This window comes from Capra hircus, unplaced genomic scaffold (genome assembly GCF_001704415.2).
Source record: "Capra hircus breed San Clemente unplaced genomic scaffold, ASM170441v1, whole genome shotgun sequence".
NCBI classification, from domain to species: domain Eukaryota; kingdom Metazoa; phylum Chordata; class Mammalia; order Artiodactyla; family Bovidae; genus Capra; species Capra hircus.
In genome coordinates, this window is record NW_017190155.1 from 35017 (window position 1) to 49507 (window position 14491).

A 14491-nucleotide genomic window follows, 5' to 3' on the forward strand; every position below is an offset into this window, starting at 1 on the left:
TGAGATTGTCCTCGTTTCTTTTAATTCGTTTTTCTTGTTTCCTCTCTGATTCATTTATTTCTACCATTCTATCTTCTATTTCACTAATCCTATCTTCTGCCTCCGTTATTCTACTATTTGTTGCCTCCAGAGTGTTTCTGATCTCATTTATTGCGTTATTCATTACATTTTGACTCTTTTTTATTTCTTCTAAGTCCTTGTTAAACCTTTCTTGCATCTTCTCAATCCTTGTCTCTAGGCTATTTATCTGTGTTTCCATTTTGATTTCAAGATTTTGGATCATTTTCACTATCAATATTTGGAATTCCTTCTCCGGTAGATTCCCTACTTCTTCCTCTTTTGTTTGGTTTGGTGGGCAACTCTCCTGTTCCTTTACCTGCTGAGTATTCCTCTGTCTCTTCATCTTGGTTATATTGCTGCGTTTGGGGTGGCCTTTTTATATTCTGGTAATTTGTGGAGTTCTCTTTATTATGGAGCTTCCTCACTTTGGGTGGGGTTCTATCAGTGGCTTGTCAAGGTTTCCTGGTTAGGGAGGCTTGTGTTGGAGTTTTGGTGGGTGGATCTGGGTTTCTTCTGTCTGGAGTGCAGTGGAGTGACCCGTAATGGGTTATGAGACATGAAATGTTTTGGGATAATTTTGAGCTGCCTGTATATTGAAGCTCAGGGGAGTGTTCCTGTGTTGCTGGAGAATTTGCGTGGTATGTCTTGTTTTGGAACTTGTTGGCCCTTGGGTGGAGCTTGGTTTCGGTGTAGGTATGAAGGCATTTGATGAGCTCCTATTGCTTAATGTTCCCTGAATTCAAGAGTTCTCTAATGTTTTCAGGCTTTGGATTTAAGCTTCCTGCTTCTGGTTTTCAGTTTTATTTTTACAGTAGCCTCTAGACTTCTCCATCTATACAGCACCGATGATAAAACATCTAGGTTAAAGATGAAAAGTTTCTCCACATTGAGGGACACTCAGAGAGGTTCACAGAGTTACAAGGAGAAGAGAAGATGGAGGGGGTAGTTAGAGGTAACTGGAATGAGATGCGGTGAGATCAAGAGAGGAGAGAGCAAGCTAGTCAGTAGTCACTTCCTTATGTGCACTCTATAGTCTGGACCACAAAGAGGTATTTACAGAGTTATACGGGGAAGAGGAGAGGGAGGAAGTAGACAGAGGTGACCAGGAGGATAAGAGAGAGGAATGAGTAGGAGAGAGACAAATCCTGCCAGTAACCAGTTCCTTAGGTGTTCTCTACCGTCTGGAACACACAGAGATTCACAGAGTTGGATAGAGAAGAGATGGGGGAGAAAAGAGACAGAGGCCACCTGGTGGAGAAAAAGGAGAGTCCAGAGGAGGAGAGAGTGGTCAAGCCAGTAATCTCGCTCTCAGGTAAACTTGGGTAGTGAAGTTTGGGTTTTTAAATGTACAAAATTGACAACAAAAACCTAAGAGCAAAGATTAAAAATCTAGAGTAGAGGTTGGATTTTCAAAGATACAATATTAAAGAAAAGCAGAAGGAAAAAGGAAGAAAGAAAAAAAATTATTAAAAAACAAACTAACCAACAAAAGAAAAAAAAAAAAAAAACACACCAACAACCATCCAAAGAGTATATATGGTGTTTGCCTTAAAAAAAAAAAATAGTAATAATAGGTTATAGAAATAAAAATTAGAGGAGAAATAGAAGACTTAACAATTAAAAAAAAGCTAGAAAAAAAAGAAAAAAAAACATAAAAGCAAAAAAAAAAAAGGAATGATTTTAAAAATATTAAAAATATATCTAGCCCTTCTCTGATGTTATGGGCCATGTGGGCTCACTTCCAAGGTGGTTCCCTCTGTTTAACTTCTTCTGTTTGCTGGTTTTTTAGGCTCACTAGTTCAGTCACGCTGTGGGGAGGGGGGATGCTGCAAACAAACAGCACTGTCGTGTGCACACCGCATCTCAGCCCCACTTGACCTGTCCTTTCTCGCGGCGCACAAACCGCTCCGGCTCTACGATGCTCAGCCGGGAACCGTCTGGGGCCGGCCCTAGGCTGCGTGCACTTCCCCGGTCCAAGCCGCTCAGGTTCGGCGCTCAGGCAGCCCTCAGAGGCACAGATTCAGCTGGGACTGCGCTTTGTGCCTTTCCCAGGTCCGAGTAGCTCAGGAGTTTGGCGAGCGTGTTCGCTGCGGCTTGTCACCTTTTCCGCTGCTGCCGCTCAGCTCTCTGGGTGGACCGCTGGTGCACCCCGTGAGGCAGACTGTGACTGTCCAGCACCCCCAGAAGTCTTAGCAAAGGAGCCTGCTTGCAGTTAGGTAAGTAAAGTCTCTCCGGGTCTGCAATTGCCCCTTTCCAGTCCTTACGGCTCTGGCTGCCTGTCCCCGGTGGGGGATGGTCTGCAGCCGGCTTTTTCCGTTCCGTCCTTTGTTCTGTGCTCGGTCCTGGCGGTGTCTTATGTTCGAGCTTTTCGCGTGGTAGCTATCCCACAGTCTGGTTTGCTAGCCCAAGTTAGATCGTTCTGGTTGCGCGTGGGGCGTTCCTGCCCGATTCTTACAAAGCACTGCAGCCCGCGCCTCCCGCGCGTCCCTGCCCTGCCCCCACTTCCCAATGGCGGATGCAGGCGTCTGTGCTGCTTTTCCGCTGGGGGAGTTACTGTTGGGCTTGTAATCTGTTGGTTTTAATTATTTATCTATTTTTCCTTCCTGTTATGTTGCCCTCTGTGTTTCCAAGGCTCGCCACAGACTCAGCAGGGAGAGTGTTTCCTGGTGTTTGGAAACCTCTCTTCTTAAAATTCCCTTCCCGGGACGGGCTTCCCTTCCTGGGACGGAGCTCCCTCCCCACCTCCTTTGTCTCCTTTTTCGTCTTTTATATTTTTCCCTACCTGTTTTTGAAGACAATGGTCTGCTTTTCTGGTTGCCTGATGTCCTCTGCCAGCCTACAGAAGTTGTTTTGCGGAGTTTGCTCGGCGTTGAAATGTTCTTTTGAGGAATTTGCGAGGGAGAAAGTGATCTTCCCGTCCTATTCCTCCGCCATCTTTCCCTCTCTCTCGCTTCACAGATTTCAAATCACTGTGGTCTGCTTTCCTCCACTTGCTCCTTACAGTCAGCAAGGCTGCAGAGCGTGGGGGTGGGGGGAGCGTGGGCAAGTCCCATTCCCCGCTCTTTGTTGCTGTATCTGAGCTCAGAGAGTAACTTTCCTCACTGCAGATATAACCAAGTCTGGTCCCCAGAATCCTGATTTCTCATCCATCTTAATCTGTTCATTTGCTGCCTGCTGACTTCTGTGCCCTGGTCCTGTGATTGGCAAGTGGTGGAGCCAGGTCTGCAGGGCCTCCCCCAGCCCTCACGAAGGTTTACCACCCTCTCCTCCAGGCTCTGACACTGAGGAGCCGGCCCTTCCCCATGTCCTTGTCCTACCCACACAGTAGCAGCAGCAGCTATTTAGGAGAAAGAGCCTCCTGAATAGCTCACCCAGGGCATATGAAATGCACACAAAGAACCCACACAGAGGAGCTGCAGGAAAGCCAGGCATTCTACCTACCAGGCCTTATGCCCAGGACATGAGTCCTCAGGGTTTTCTGCTGGGTTGGGACAGTGTCTTTGGAGACAGAGAAACAGTAACACAGAAAGCCTCTGTCACTCAAAGGTGTAACTTACCTGCTTGCACTTCCCAGGACAGGCTCTACCTCTAACTTCTATAGTCCAGGCCCGGAGTCCACACCTCAGCTCTGCAATGAGAACAGAGTCCTTAGGGAATAGGTCACTCTCAGGCCCCTTTTCTCCCTAGCCACACCAATCTCCAATTTTAGAAGCAAAGAGAGAAGGTGGAGAGAACAGATCCATACAGACCCACAGACCCAAATTTCTATAGCTTTCTCAGTCTAGAAAACATCCTCTCCTTCCTGCAGAAGACCATGTCTGTATGCACATGCTTCATACCAAGCACTTCTTTTCCTAGAAAATCACAAAAGCCATCCTTTTGCTCCCAAGTGAATTTGGAGAGTGAACTGACCCTTGAAGAGGAAGTGGTAGGTCTGGCTACCTGGTGTGCAGTGGCTAAAAACTGTGGTTCTTAAATTTAGAGTGCCTTAGAATCAGCTGTGGAGATTATAGAAGCTACTTCCTGGGTTTCAATTCTGAGATTTAGTTGGTATGGAGTCCTAGAGTCTGAATTTTTCACATAAGCATAACCATAAGTTTCTGATGCAGGTGAGCTGCATATCACAGTTTAAAACCTATTGTTCTGTAACACTAATTCAGCCCTATAAATAAGTTTGTTTTCCTTTGAGAATTTTTAATTGAAAAGTGGATAAGTCACACCACAAATTAACATAAAGATCTTAAATCATTCCCTAGGAAAAGTTCCTAGTTACATTCTTTCACCTTCCAGAATTAAAATCAAGTGCTCAATCCACAATTACTTCCTAATAACAGCTGAAAAAGTAAAACAAACAACAGACAAACATTCTACCACCACCATCAACAACAAAAAGTTCCATCAGAAGACTCATGCCTGAGACTTCCCTCGTGGTCCAGTGGCTCAGACTCTGCGCTCCCAATGCAGGGGGCCTGGGTTTGATCCCTGGTCAGGAAACTAGATCCCACATGTCACAACTAAGATCCAGCACAGCTAAATATTAAAAAAAAAAAAAGACTCATGTGTGAGGTAGACCATGCCCCAGTTTTATAGTAGATGAAGTGATATCAACTTCTGTTACACTTGTTTAAGTATTTTCCATAAGTGCTTTTGGCCATCACCACTGAGGGACTCATTGGCAGAAGCAGCAAAATGGGTGAGAAGTCAGCTAAACTATGAAGTAATTAGTTAAAGACAAAGTAGGAAAATTCGAGGACCTCTATCCCTGTGGTGAGTCAAGCATCCCAGCAACTCTTCCTTCATCCCTGTGCTGCCGTGGCTGCTAGGAATTGATAATATAATCAGTAATCAATGACGAACTCAAGCAACGCTTTTAAGAACTTCATTTTATGGACATAACATTTATGAAAACAACAGCATATGAATAAAGTAAATCTCAGACTGGTCAAAATCCAGTCACAAATTACTTTTGGGGAAAATTTCTAAAAGCCTTTCTTGTGTTTCACACTTTGAAAAGTAGTTTTTGGCTGTAAAAAATGCAAAACAAAAACAAACAAACAAGTATCTTTGAAATGGAGAATTCTGCAAAATTTAACTTTTCATGAAGGATATTCTTTCCTTCTATATGTTGGAATCCATTCTTAAAGGCAAATGAGATCAGTCTGTGTCACCACCACTGTCTCCCAGTTAGCTGTAATTCAAATGACAAACATGCTGAGTACACCTGCATAGGAAATAGGGTGAGAGTCCTCGAGGGGAAAAAAAAAAGAAAAGTAAAAAGACACCTAATGTAATGCTTCAAACATGTAACAATATCTCTTGACCTCCAACCTAAAACAGACAGATAACTTAAAGATTCATACAGGGTTCATTATATCCCCCATCTTATTACTGCTAAAGTGAATATGCTAGACACATTGAATTGGGGTTCTATGTCTGTTGTAACGAGTGACCATGAGTTTAGCATCTTAAAAGAACACACTTTTATCATCTTGCAGTTCTGTAGATTAGGGGCCCAACAAAGATCTCATTGGACTAAAATCAAAATGTTGACAGGACTGCCTTATCTTCTGGAGGCTCTAAGAGATAACCTGTTAACTTGCATTGTCTAAAAGATTTTAGAGCCCTCCCACATTCCTTGGCTTCTGCCCTCTTCATCCATCTTCTAAACTAGAAACTCAAAGTGAGGTAGAGTCCTCACTTTGCCTCATTCTGACCTGAAGGCCCTGTGTAATTACAGGGTATCCATCTGAATAGTCCAGGGTCATCTCCTCGTCTCAAAGTCTGTGTCCTAACCACAACTGCAAAGTTTCTTTTTCTAATATATTCACAGGTTTTGAGAATTACAGCGGTGACAACCTAGAGGGGCAGTATTCTGCCACTGACAATGGTGTTAACTAAGGTGCTAATTAATATTGAAACTAAGAATAAAAATTGTTTACTTTCAACAAAGTTTAGTAAAATTAAGACGATATATGAAGGTGCAATGCAGAACAGTAAAGACAAAGGCAAATCAGAACCCTAGAAGTGCTCCATTGATGACCATTATATTACGCAAGGGCTAGTCATTTTAGGTTCCTTTTCTCAGGTGGTGATTACCCTGCCTCCCAGATTGAGTTTGAGGATATAAATTTCATCTGAGCCTAAGAGCCTGTGATGGAGAAAGTGAAGGTGGTGATGGAGAAAGTGAAGGTGGTGATGGAGTCGCTAAACTAGAACCCTACTCTCCTTTGACTATGAAATTTCAGTTGATCTCCATGGAACAGATGGGACGATTTTCTCAGACTTAGCCTTGCATGAACACAGGAGACTCTGGTCGATCCCTGGATTAGGATGATCCCCTAGAGGAGGAAATGGCAACTCTTTCCAGTATTCTTGCCTGAAAAATCCTATGGACAGAGGAGCCTGGCGAATTGCAGTCCAAAGGGTCACAAAAAGTTGGACATGACAGAGCACACACCCACAAACTTGTTTTAAAAAAAGAAAGCAAACTCTAAGAAGACCTTTGGTGCAAGTCACTGTTACATGGAATAACTTACACTATGAAATCCTAAACCAGGTGATCAAACGTCATTCTAAAGTCATAGATCATCCTTAGCAAGAGAAAGCGGGCTGTAAGTACTATGTACAGGAACAAAACTGAGACAGATCCCACCAAGGCCCAGGTAGGAGAATATGCTTAGGCCAATGGCTAAGTAACCTCCTGTATTAGTCAGCTTGGGCTACCATACAAAGTTACTGTCGACTGGCTGGCTTAACCATCAACCTGTTTTCACACATTCTGGAGGCTAGATGTCCAAATCAAGATTGATGGTTGTGCCAATTCAGTTTCTGATGCAACCACTCTTCCTGGCTTGCAGATAGCAGATGCCTCGATGGCTCCTCACAGGCCTTTTCTTATTGGTTGAGCTGGGGTAGGGCACCTCTTAATAAAGGTGAAAGAGAAGAGTGTAAAAGCTGGCTTAAAACTCAACATTCAGAAAACTAAGATCATGGTCCCATCACTTCATGGTAAATAGATGAGGAAACTGGAAACTGTGACAGACTTTATTTTCTTAGTCTCCAAAATCACTGCAGATGGTGACTGCAGCCATGAAATTCAAAGATGCTTGCTCCTTGGAAGAAAAGCAATGGACAAACCTAGACAGTGTATTGAAAAGCAGAGACATTACTTTGCTGATGAAGGTCTGTCTAGTCAAAGCTATGGTTTTTCAAGTAGTCATGTATGGATATGAGAGCTGGACAATAAAAAGGCTGAGTGTCAAAGGACTGATGCCTTCAAACTGTGGTACTGGAGAGACTCTTGAGAGTCTCTTGGATTGCAAGGAGATCAAACCAATCATTCTTAAAGGAAATCAGTACTGAGTATTCATTGGAAGGACTGATGCTGAAGCTCCAATACTTTGGCCACCTGATGTGAAGAGCTGACTCACTGGAAAAGATCCTGATGCTGGGAAAGATTGAAGGCGGAAGGAGAAAGGGATGACAGAGGATGAGATGGTTGGATGGATCACCGACTCTATGGAGATGAGTTTGAGTAGACTCTGGGAGATGGTGATGGACAGGGAAGCCTGGCGTGCTGCTGCAATCCATGGGGTCACAAAGAGTCAGACGCGACTGAGTGACTGAACAACAACAACAAGGGCAGGAGCCTAAGCTCTCCAGTATCTTTTCTCATAAGAACACTAATCCTATCCGATCAGGACCCCAAGACTATGGTCTCATTTAATCTTAATTACTTCCTTAAAATGCCTTCTCCAAATACAGCCCCACAGGGATTAGAGTTCAAGATATGAATTAGGTGTGGGGTGGGGGGGGGCACGTGCATTCAGTTCCTAACATCCTCCCCAGCCTCCTCCCCACATGAAGGCATTCTCAGCTCTGGTCTCTGGGAACTGCCCAAGCACTGGGTCCTCAGATTCCTCTCCCCACAGACTTTGTCCCCTCTGTGTGACTCCAATGCCTCAACACGGGGCTCAGCTGTTGACTGGCTGACACTCAGAAGCAGTGGACTGACTTGCTTTCACCTGGATCACTTTCAGAAGAGAGCTTATACTTGCAGAAATGTGTTCACTGAGGAGACTGGCTGTGGTGGCAGAATAATGCTTCCCCAAAGATTTTCACATCCTGATCCCTGGAATTTGTGATTATGTTACTTGACATAGCAGAAGAAACTTTGCTGGTGTGATTAAATTAAGGACCTTGAGATGGGGGGCTCATGAAATCACAAAGATCCATATAGAGGGAGGATGGAGAGTTGGTATCAGAATAATGTGTTGTGAGAATAATTTGATCAGTTGTGACTGGTTTGAAGATGGAAGGGAGCTATGAGAGTGAAATGTGGGCATCTTCTAGAGGCTGGACAAGGCAAAGAAATAGATTCTCCCCTAGAGCTTCCAGGAAGAAACTCAACCCAATTGTCACATTGATTATAGCCCAGGGAGATGCATCTTGGACTTCTGATCTCCAGAACCATAAAATAATAAACGTGTGATAAGTCACTAAGTGTGTGGTGATGTGTTACAGTAGCAATAGGAAACTCCTATAGTAGAAATTGGTGGATAAAGAATATTTAAAACCAGTTCTGGTGGGAATTGGTTACCATGGCTTTAGACCAATTACTGTATCCCCAGAAATGCAAACTTTCAAACTGTTCAGTTCTCAGTGTAGATAATGTAAATAATACTGGATGAAGTACCAGCCATCCCCATATAAAAGGTTGAAACCCTCACTGGCACTCAGGGCTAAACATCTAATATGCTCCAAGACAGGGTTGTGCATGCCTGGTCTATTTGAGATAGGGTTGCAGGGACTGGGGCACTGGATTTATAATGTTCTCCACTGGGCTAGCTGCAGGGGCCTGGGCTGCAGAGGATTCTTCTGTCATATCCAGGTAGTCTAGTATCTGAATGCCCTTCCCTTCAATGATGAACTTCCCACATCTGCAACTTTTAAGGATCACATACCTGCTTTCTTAGTTTCCTAGGGGCTAAGTTGTGGGTCTGTTATCAACAACTGTCCAATCTTTATCAGTAACAACTACTCCAGAATCTGACAGGAGTTGAGAGACACAAGAATGCTTCCATGGTGACTCAGTAATAAACAATCTGCCTGCAATGCAGGAGACACAAGTTAGAGAATCAGTTTCAACCTCTGGGTCGGGAAGATCCCCTGGAGGAGGAAATGGTAACCTACTCCATGGATTTCCCTACTCTTGCCTGGAAAAACCATGGACAGAGGAGTCTGGTGGGTACAGTCCATGGGGCTGCAAAGAGCTGGACTCAACTGAGTGGCTGAGCACACATGCAAGAGACACAGGAGTAGGCTCTGGGGAATTTCTTTTCATCCCTGCAGTGGAAGAACCCCTCATCTCAAGATCCCTAGTTTAATACAGGCCAGGTGCCACAGAAGTGATGGAGCCATGGGTGGTATCCAGTGTGCAGGGCCAGTAGTGTCACTTGTGGAGAGCTACGGGGTTTGTCACTCATCAAGGGGCACCAGTGCCCTTCCCATTTGGCCTGTGCGCTCATTTCCATTGGCCTTCCTTATTCCTCCCAGTTTGTAAAGCCTGGTTCTCCAATTTGCAGGAGATTCTCTGGGCCATTAGTTTGGGGTTGGCCTAAAATTTCCTTCAATTTTTTAAGTAAAAAATAAAAGATACATTTTGCATTTTCACAGAGAACTTTATTAAACAACATAGTCACCATATCGTTTCACAACCTTGTCATTCTTCAGGCAACCTCACAATTCCATCTTCCCCAAATATTTTTATCTTTTTGGCAAAGAACTGTTTCAGGTGCCTTTTATAGCCTCCCAAGAAATTGAAATTTTTTCCATTAAGAGAATTTTGTAAAGACCAAAATAAATAAAAATCCAAAGTCTGGTGAATAAGGCAGATGAATCAGAACTCCCAGCCAAGCTGTAACAGTTTTTGCCTGGTCATCAAAGAAACATGTACTCTTGTGTTATCCTGATGGAACAGTATGCACTTTCTGTTGACTAATTCTGGACACTTTTTGTTGAGACTGACTTTCAGTTGGTCTAATTCGAAGCAGTGAAGTGAAGTGAAAGTCACTCAGTCGTGTCCAACTCTTTGAGATCCCATGGACTATACAGTCCATGGAATTCTCTAGGCCACAATACTGGAGTGGGTAGCCTTTCCCTTCTCCAGGGGATCTTCCCAACCCACGGATCGAACCCAGGTCTTCCACATTGCAGGCAGATTCTTTACCAGCTGAGCCACAAGGGAAGCCCAATGGGAAGCAGTACCTTTGGGAATTAATCATTTGATTTTCCAGAGGGGCTCATAATAGAGGACTCCATTCTAATCCCACGCCATATACACAACAGCACCTTTGTGGATTAAGACAGGCCTTTGGTGTGGTTGGTAGTGGTTCATTTTGCTTGCCCCACCATCCCTTCGATTCCACATTATTGTCCAGTATACACTTTTCATCACCCATGATCATTTGTTTTAAAAACGGAAAGTTTCTGTTACATTTAAGTAGAGAATCATGTGCGGAAATATGCTCAGGAAAGTTTTTTCCACTTATGTGGAGGGGCTTCCCTGGTGGCTCAGACAGTAAAGAATCTGCCCACAGTGCAGGAGACCCAGGTTCGATCCCTGAGTCAGAAAGATCCCCTGAAGAAGGAAATGGTATTCTTGTCTGGAAAATCCCATGGACAGAGTAGCCTGTTGGGCTACAGTCCAGGGGGTCACAAAGAGTCAGACACGCCTGAGCGACTAATACTTTCCATTCCTTTTAAGTGGTCTGCCTGACTGGGGAGCATACTCCAGTGAGAAATCTCTGGCACAAAATTATGCAAACCACTTTGGACATGTTCTATGAGTCATAGCACCTTCTCCATACAATGCACAAATCTTTATGTGTGTGTGTGTGTTTCAGTTGCATTTTGACCTTTCTTAACATAATAAAGCATAATATGCTGAAAATGTTGCTTTTTCCCCTTCCATTTTCAATATTAAAATGGCTACACAAAAATTATCAACTTTGATCACATTTTTAACTGCATGCTGATATGACAGTGTGTGACAGCTGTCACATAATAATCAAACAAACTAGTTTTGAATGATGTTAAAGACACTAAGTGCTACTAGAGCCACCTTATGGGAAAAACCAAATGAACCATTTGGCCAACCTAGTAGCTCTTGAATAAAGTATATTTCAGATAAAATTAGCCACAATCTATTTCTGATGGCTGCAGAGGAATAAAGCAAAAGGAGAAAGAAGGGAGGAAGGAAGGAAAGTTCTTTCTAGAAGTTAGCTAGGTGCTGAGTTTCTTTGTGTTTAACTCCAGGATTCTCTTCCTCCAAGCTAGTCACCTTCCCCCTTAAGCCAATGTCACCCTCAAGGATCAAGTTACTGCATTCCTTGCTCTCTATTCTGAAACCACAAGTTGGCTGTCTTCTCCCTCCTCCCCTCTCTGGGCCCTGGAGTCTAACCCAATCATATCCAGTGAGAAAACAAACCAACCAACAGATTAACCATACTCTTCAAGCAAGCACATCATCTTTCTAGCCCTTATTTTAGTCATCAACTTCTTTTTCAGAATCTTCATTTCTAGTATTCTAAACGGTGAGTGAAGGAAAAGCTTGGTCCTGGGATATCATGAGAATGAAGTAGGAAGGATGTGAGCAGTGAATATGCACACTGAGTTTCACTTTGAGATGTAACTCTGAATCTATTTGGCTGGAGAAGACTCTTGAGAGTCCCTTGGACAGCAAGGAAGTCCAATCAGTCAATCCTAAAGGAAATCAACCCTGACTATTCATTGGAAGGACTGATGCTGAAACTCCAACACTTTGGCCACCTGATGTGAAGAGCTGATTCACTGGAAAAGGCCATGATGCTGGGAAAGACTGGGGGCAGGAGGAGGAGACTGCAGAGGTTGCCATGGTTGGATGGCATCAATGGACATGAGTTTGGGAAAACTCTGGAAGATAGTGAAGGACAGGGAAGTCTGGCCTGTTGCAGTCCATGAGGTCGCAAAGCCTTGGACACGACTGAGCAACTGAATAACAAATACATATGACCCATACATATGCTTTTATTTTATACATTGTGGTGATTTGGTCGCTAAGTTGTCTCTGACTCTTGCGAGTCCATGGACTGAAGCCTGCGTGGCTCCTCTGAGCATGGAATTCTCCAGGCAAGAATACTGGAGTGGGTTGCCATTTTCTGCTCCAGGGGATCTTCCTGACCCAGGAATGAAACCCAGGTCTCCTGCATTGAAGGCAGATTTTTTACCGACTGAGGTACGAGGGAAGCTTTTTTTTTTTAATACTTGTATATATATATATATATATATATGTGTGTGTGTGTGTGTGTGTGTGTGTGTGTGTGCATACACTGTTTTACAGCTTCTTTATTACTTAGTCTTTTTGCATCAGCGTAACACACAATCTCAGAATTCCTGTTCTCCGCGTGTGAACCAGGACAAAAAGTAAGAATTTGAAGAGACTGGCAAAATTCGCCGTATCTCACCTAAGCGACAAGATGTTTCTTAGCACAGGATTGGTACGGTCCACAAGGCGGGGGAATCATGACGTCACGTCCCCTTCAGTAGCCGACCCGCCATTGGTCATCTTGGCAGTGGTGGGAGGGGAGATGAGGGCCGGGCGTGGGCTGGAGGAGAGGAGCGGCCTTAGAGGTCGTGAATGGGGTTGGCTTATGTAAATCTTGGGCTTCCCTGGTGGCTCAGAGGTTAAAACGTCTGTCTGGAATGAGGGAGAACCAGGTTCGATCCCTGGGTTGGGAAGATCCCCTGGAGAAGGAAATGGCAACACACTCCTGGAAAATCCCATGGAAGGAGGAGCCTGGTAGGCTAAAGTCCATGGGGTCTCAAAGAATCGGACACGACTGAGCGACTTTACTTTCACTTTCACTATGTAAATCTTGCAGCGAAGTGGTACAGTGCCCGGCGAGGCACTTCCCCAGTTATGGAAGTTTTCCTGTGATTTTGTTGGATTTTTAGAAGAGTTGTTCGGAGGGCCTCAGAGACTTGGAAAAGAGGGGGTGAGGAGGGTAGCGGAAGGGATGTGGGGAAATGGCAAAATGAGCGTGTCTAGACAGTGAACGTGTATAAGGCTGTGCGGGGGCGGGGGTGGGGAGGCAGGCTAAAGATCAACTCATGCTTATCTGGCAGAGACACCATAATCCTGAAAGTGGGTCTCCCAGAGCAAGGGTTGTCCTTTGCACTTTGGAATTGTTGATCTCTGTGATTTCCTCAAGTGTGGGAAACCACATTGTAGTAACTTGTGGTAGTTGGGGGGCAGCATGTGCGTTCTGCTTCCGTAACTAGTGATAAAAATGCAGTTAGTGACATGATGGTAAAAACTTACTCGGCCTCTTTATTTTCCCAATTATTAACTGTTGTTTTTTTTTTTTCTTTTCTTGGCATTCTTTGACAGTGCCAGGCCTCTGTCAGTTCAGATCATTCGCTCAGCTGTACCAGAGTCTTTGAATATTAGGCCTTATCCTGCTCTATTTATCCTTTTACATACCCTTCTATCAGTTCAGTTAAGTTGCTCAGTTGTGTCTGAATCTTTGCGACCTGGTGGACTGCAGCAGGCTGTCCTGTCCTATCATCAACTTCTGGAGCTTGCTCAAACTCATCCATCAAGTTGGTGATGCCATCCGACAATCTCATCCTCTGTCCTCCCATTCTCCTCCTGCTTTCAATCTTTCCCAGCATCAGGGTCTTTTCCATTGAGTCAGTTCTTTGCATCAGGTGGCCAAAGCATTGGAGCATCAGCTTCAACATCGGTCCTTCCAATGAATATTCAGGACTGATTTTCTTTAGGATGGACTGGTATGATCTCCTTGCAGTCCCAGTGAAGTCGCTCAGTCGTGTCCAATCCCCATGGACTGTAGCCTACCAGGTTCTACCATCCATGGGATTTTTCAGGCAAGAATACTGGAGTGGGTTGCCATTTCCTTCTCCAGAAGATCTTCCTGACCCAGGGATTGAACCTGAGTCTCCTGCATGATAGGCATTGTAGGCAGACGTTTTACCTTCTGAGCCACCAGGGGAGATCCAAAATCTAGGCCTTAAAGGGGGCACCCGGACTTGAACCAGGGACCTCTTGATCTGCAGTCAAATGCTCTACCACTGAGCTATACCCCCATGCAGTTCAGTGGACTCTCAAAAGTCTTCTCCAACACCAGAGTTCAAAAGCATCAATTCTTTGGCGCTCAGCTCTCTTTAGAGTTCAAATATCACATCTATAACTGACTACTGGAAAACCATAGAGGGACTTTTGACTAGACGGACCTTTGTTGGCAAAGTAATGCCTCTGCCTTTTATATGCTGTCTAGATTTGTCATAGTTTTTCTTCCAAGGAGCATGCATCTTTGAATTTCATGGCTGCAGTCACCATCTGAAGTGATTTTGGAGACTGAAAAACAAAGTC

General features: G+C 44.2%; 1 non-coding gene across 1 annotated transcript; it reads right to left on the reverse strand.

Annotated features, from left to right (window-relative positions):
• Nucleotides 1-14133: 14133 nt before the first annotated feature.
• On the reverse strand, nucleotides 14134-14205 carry TRNAC-GCA. Its single transcript has one exon. It is a non-coding gene; the product is annotated as a tRNA-Cys (tRNA).
• Between the last annotated feature and the right edge of the window lie 286 nt (nucleotides 14206-14491).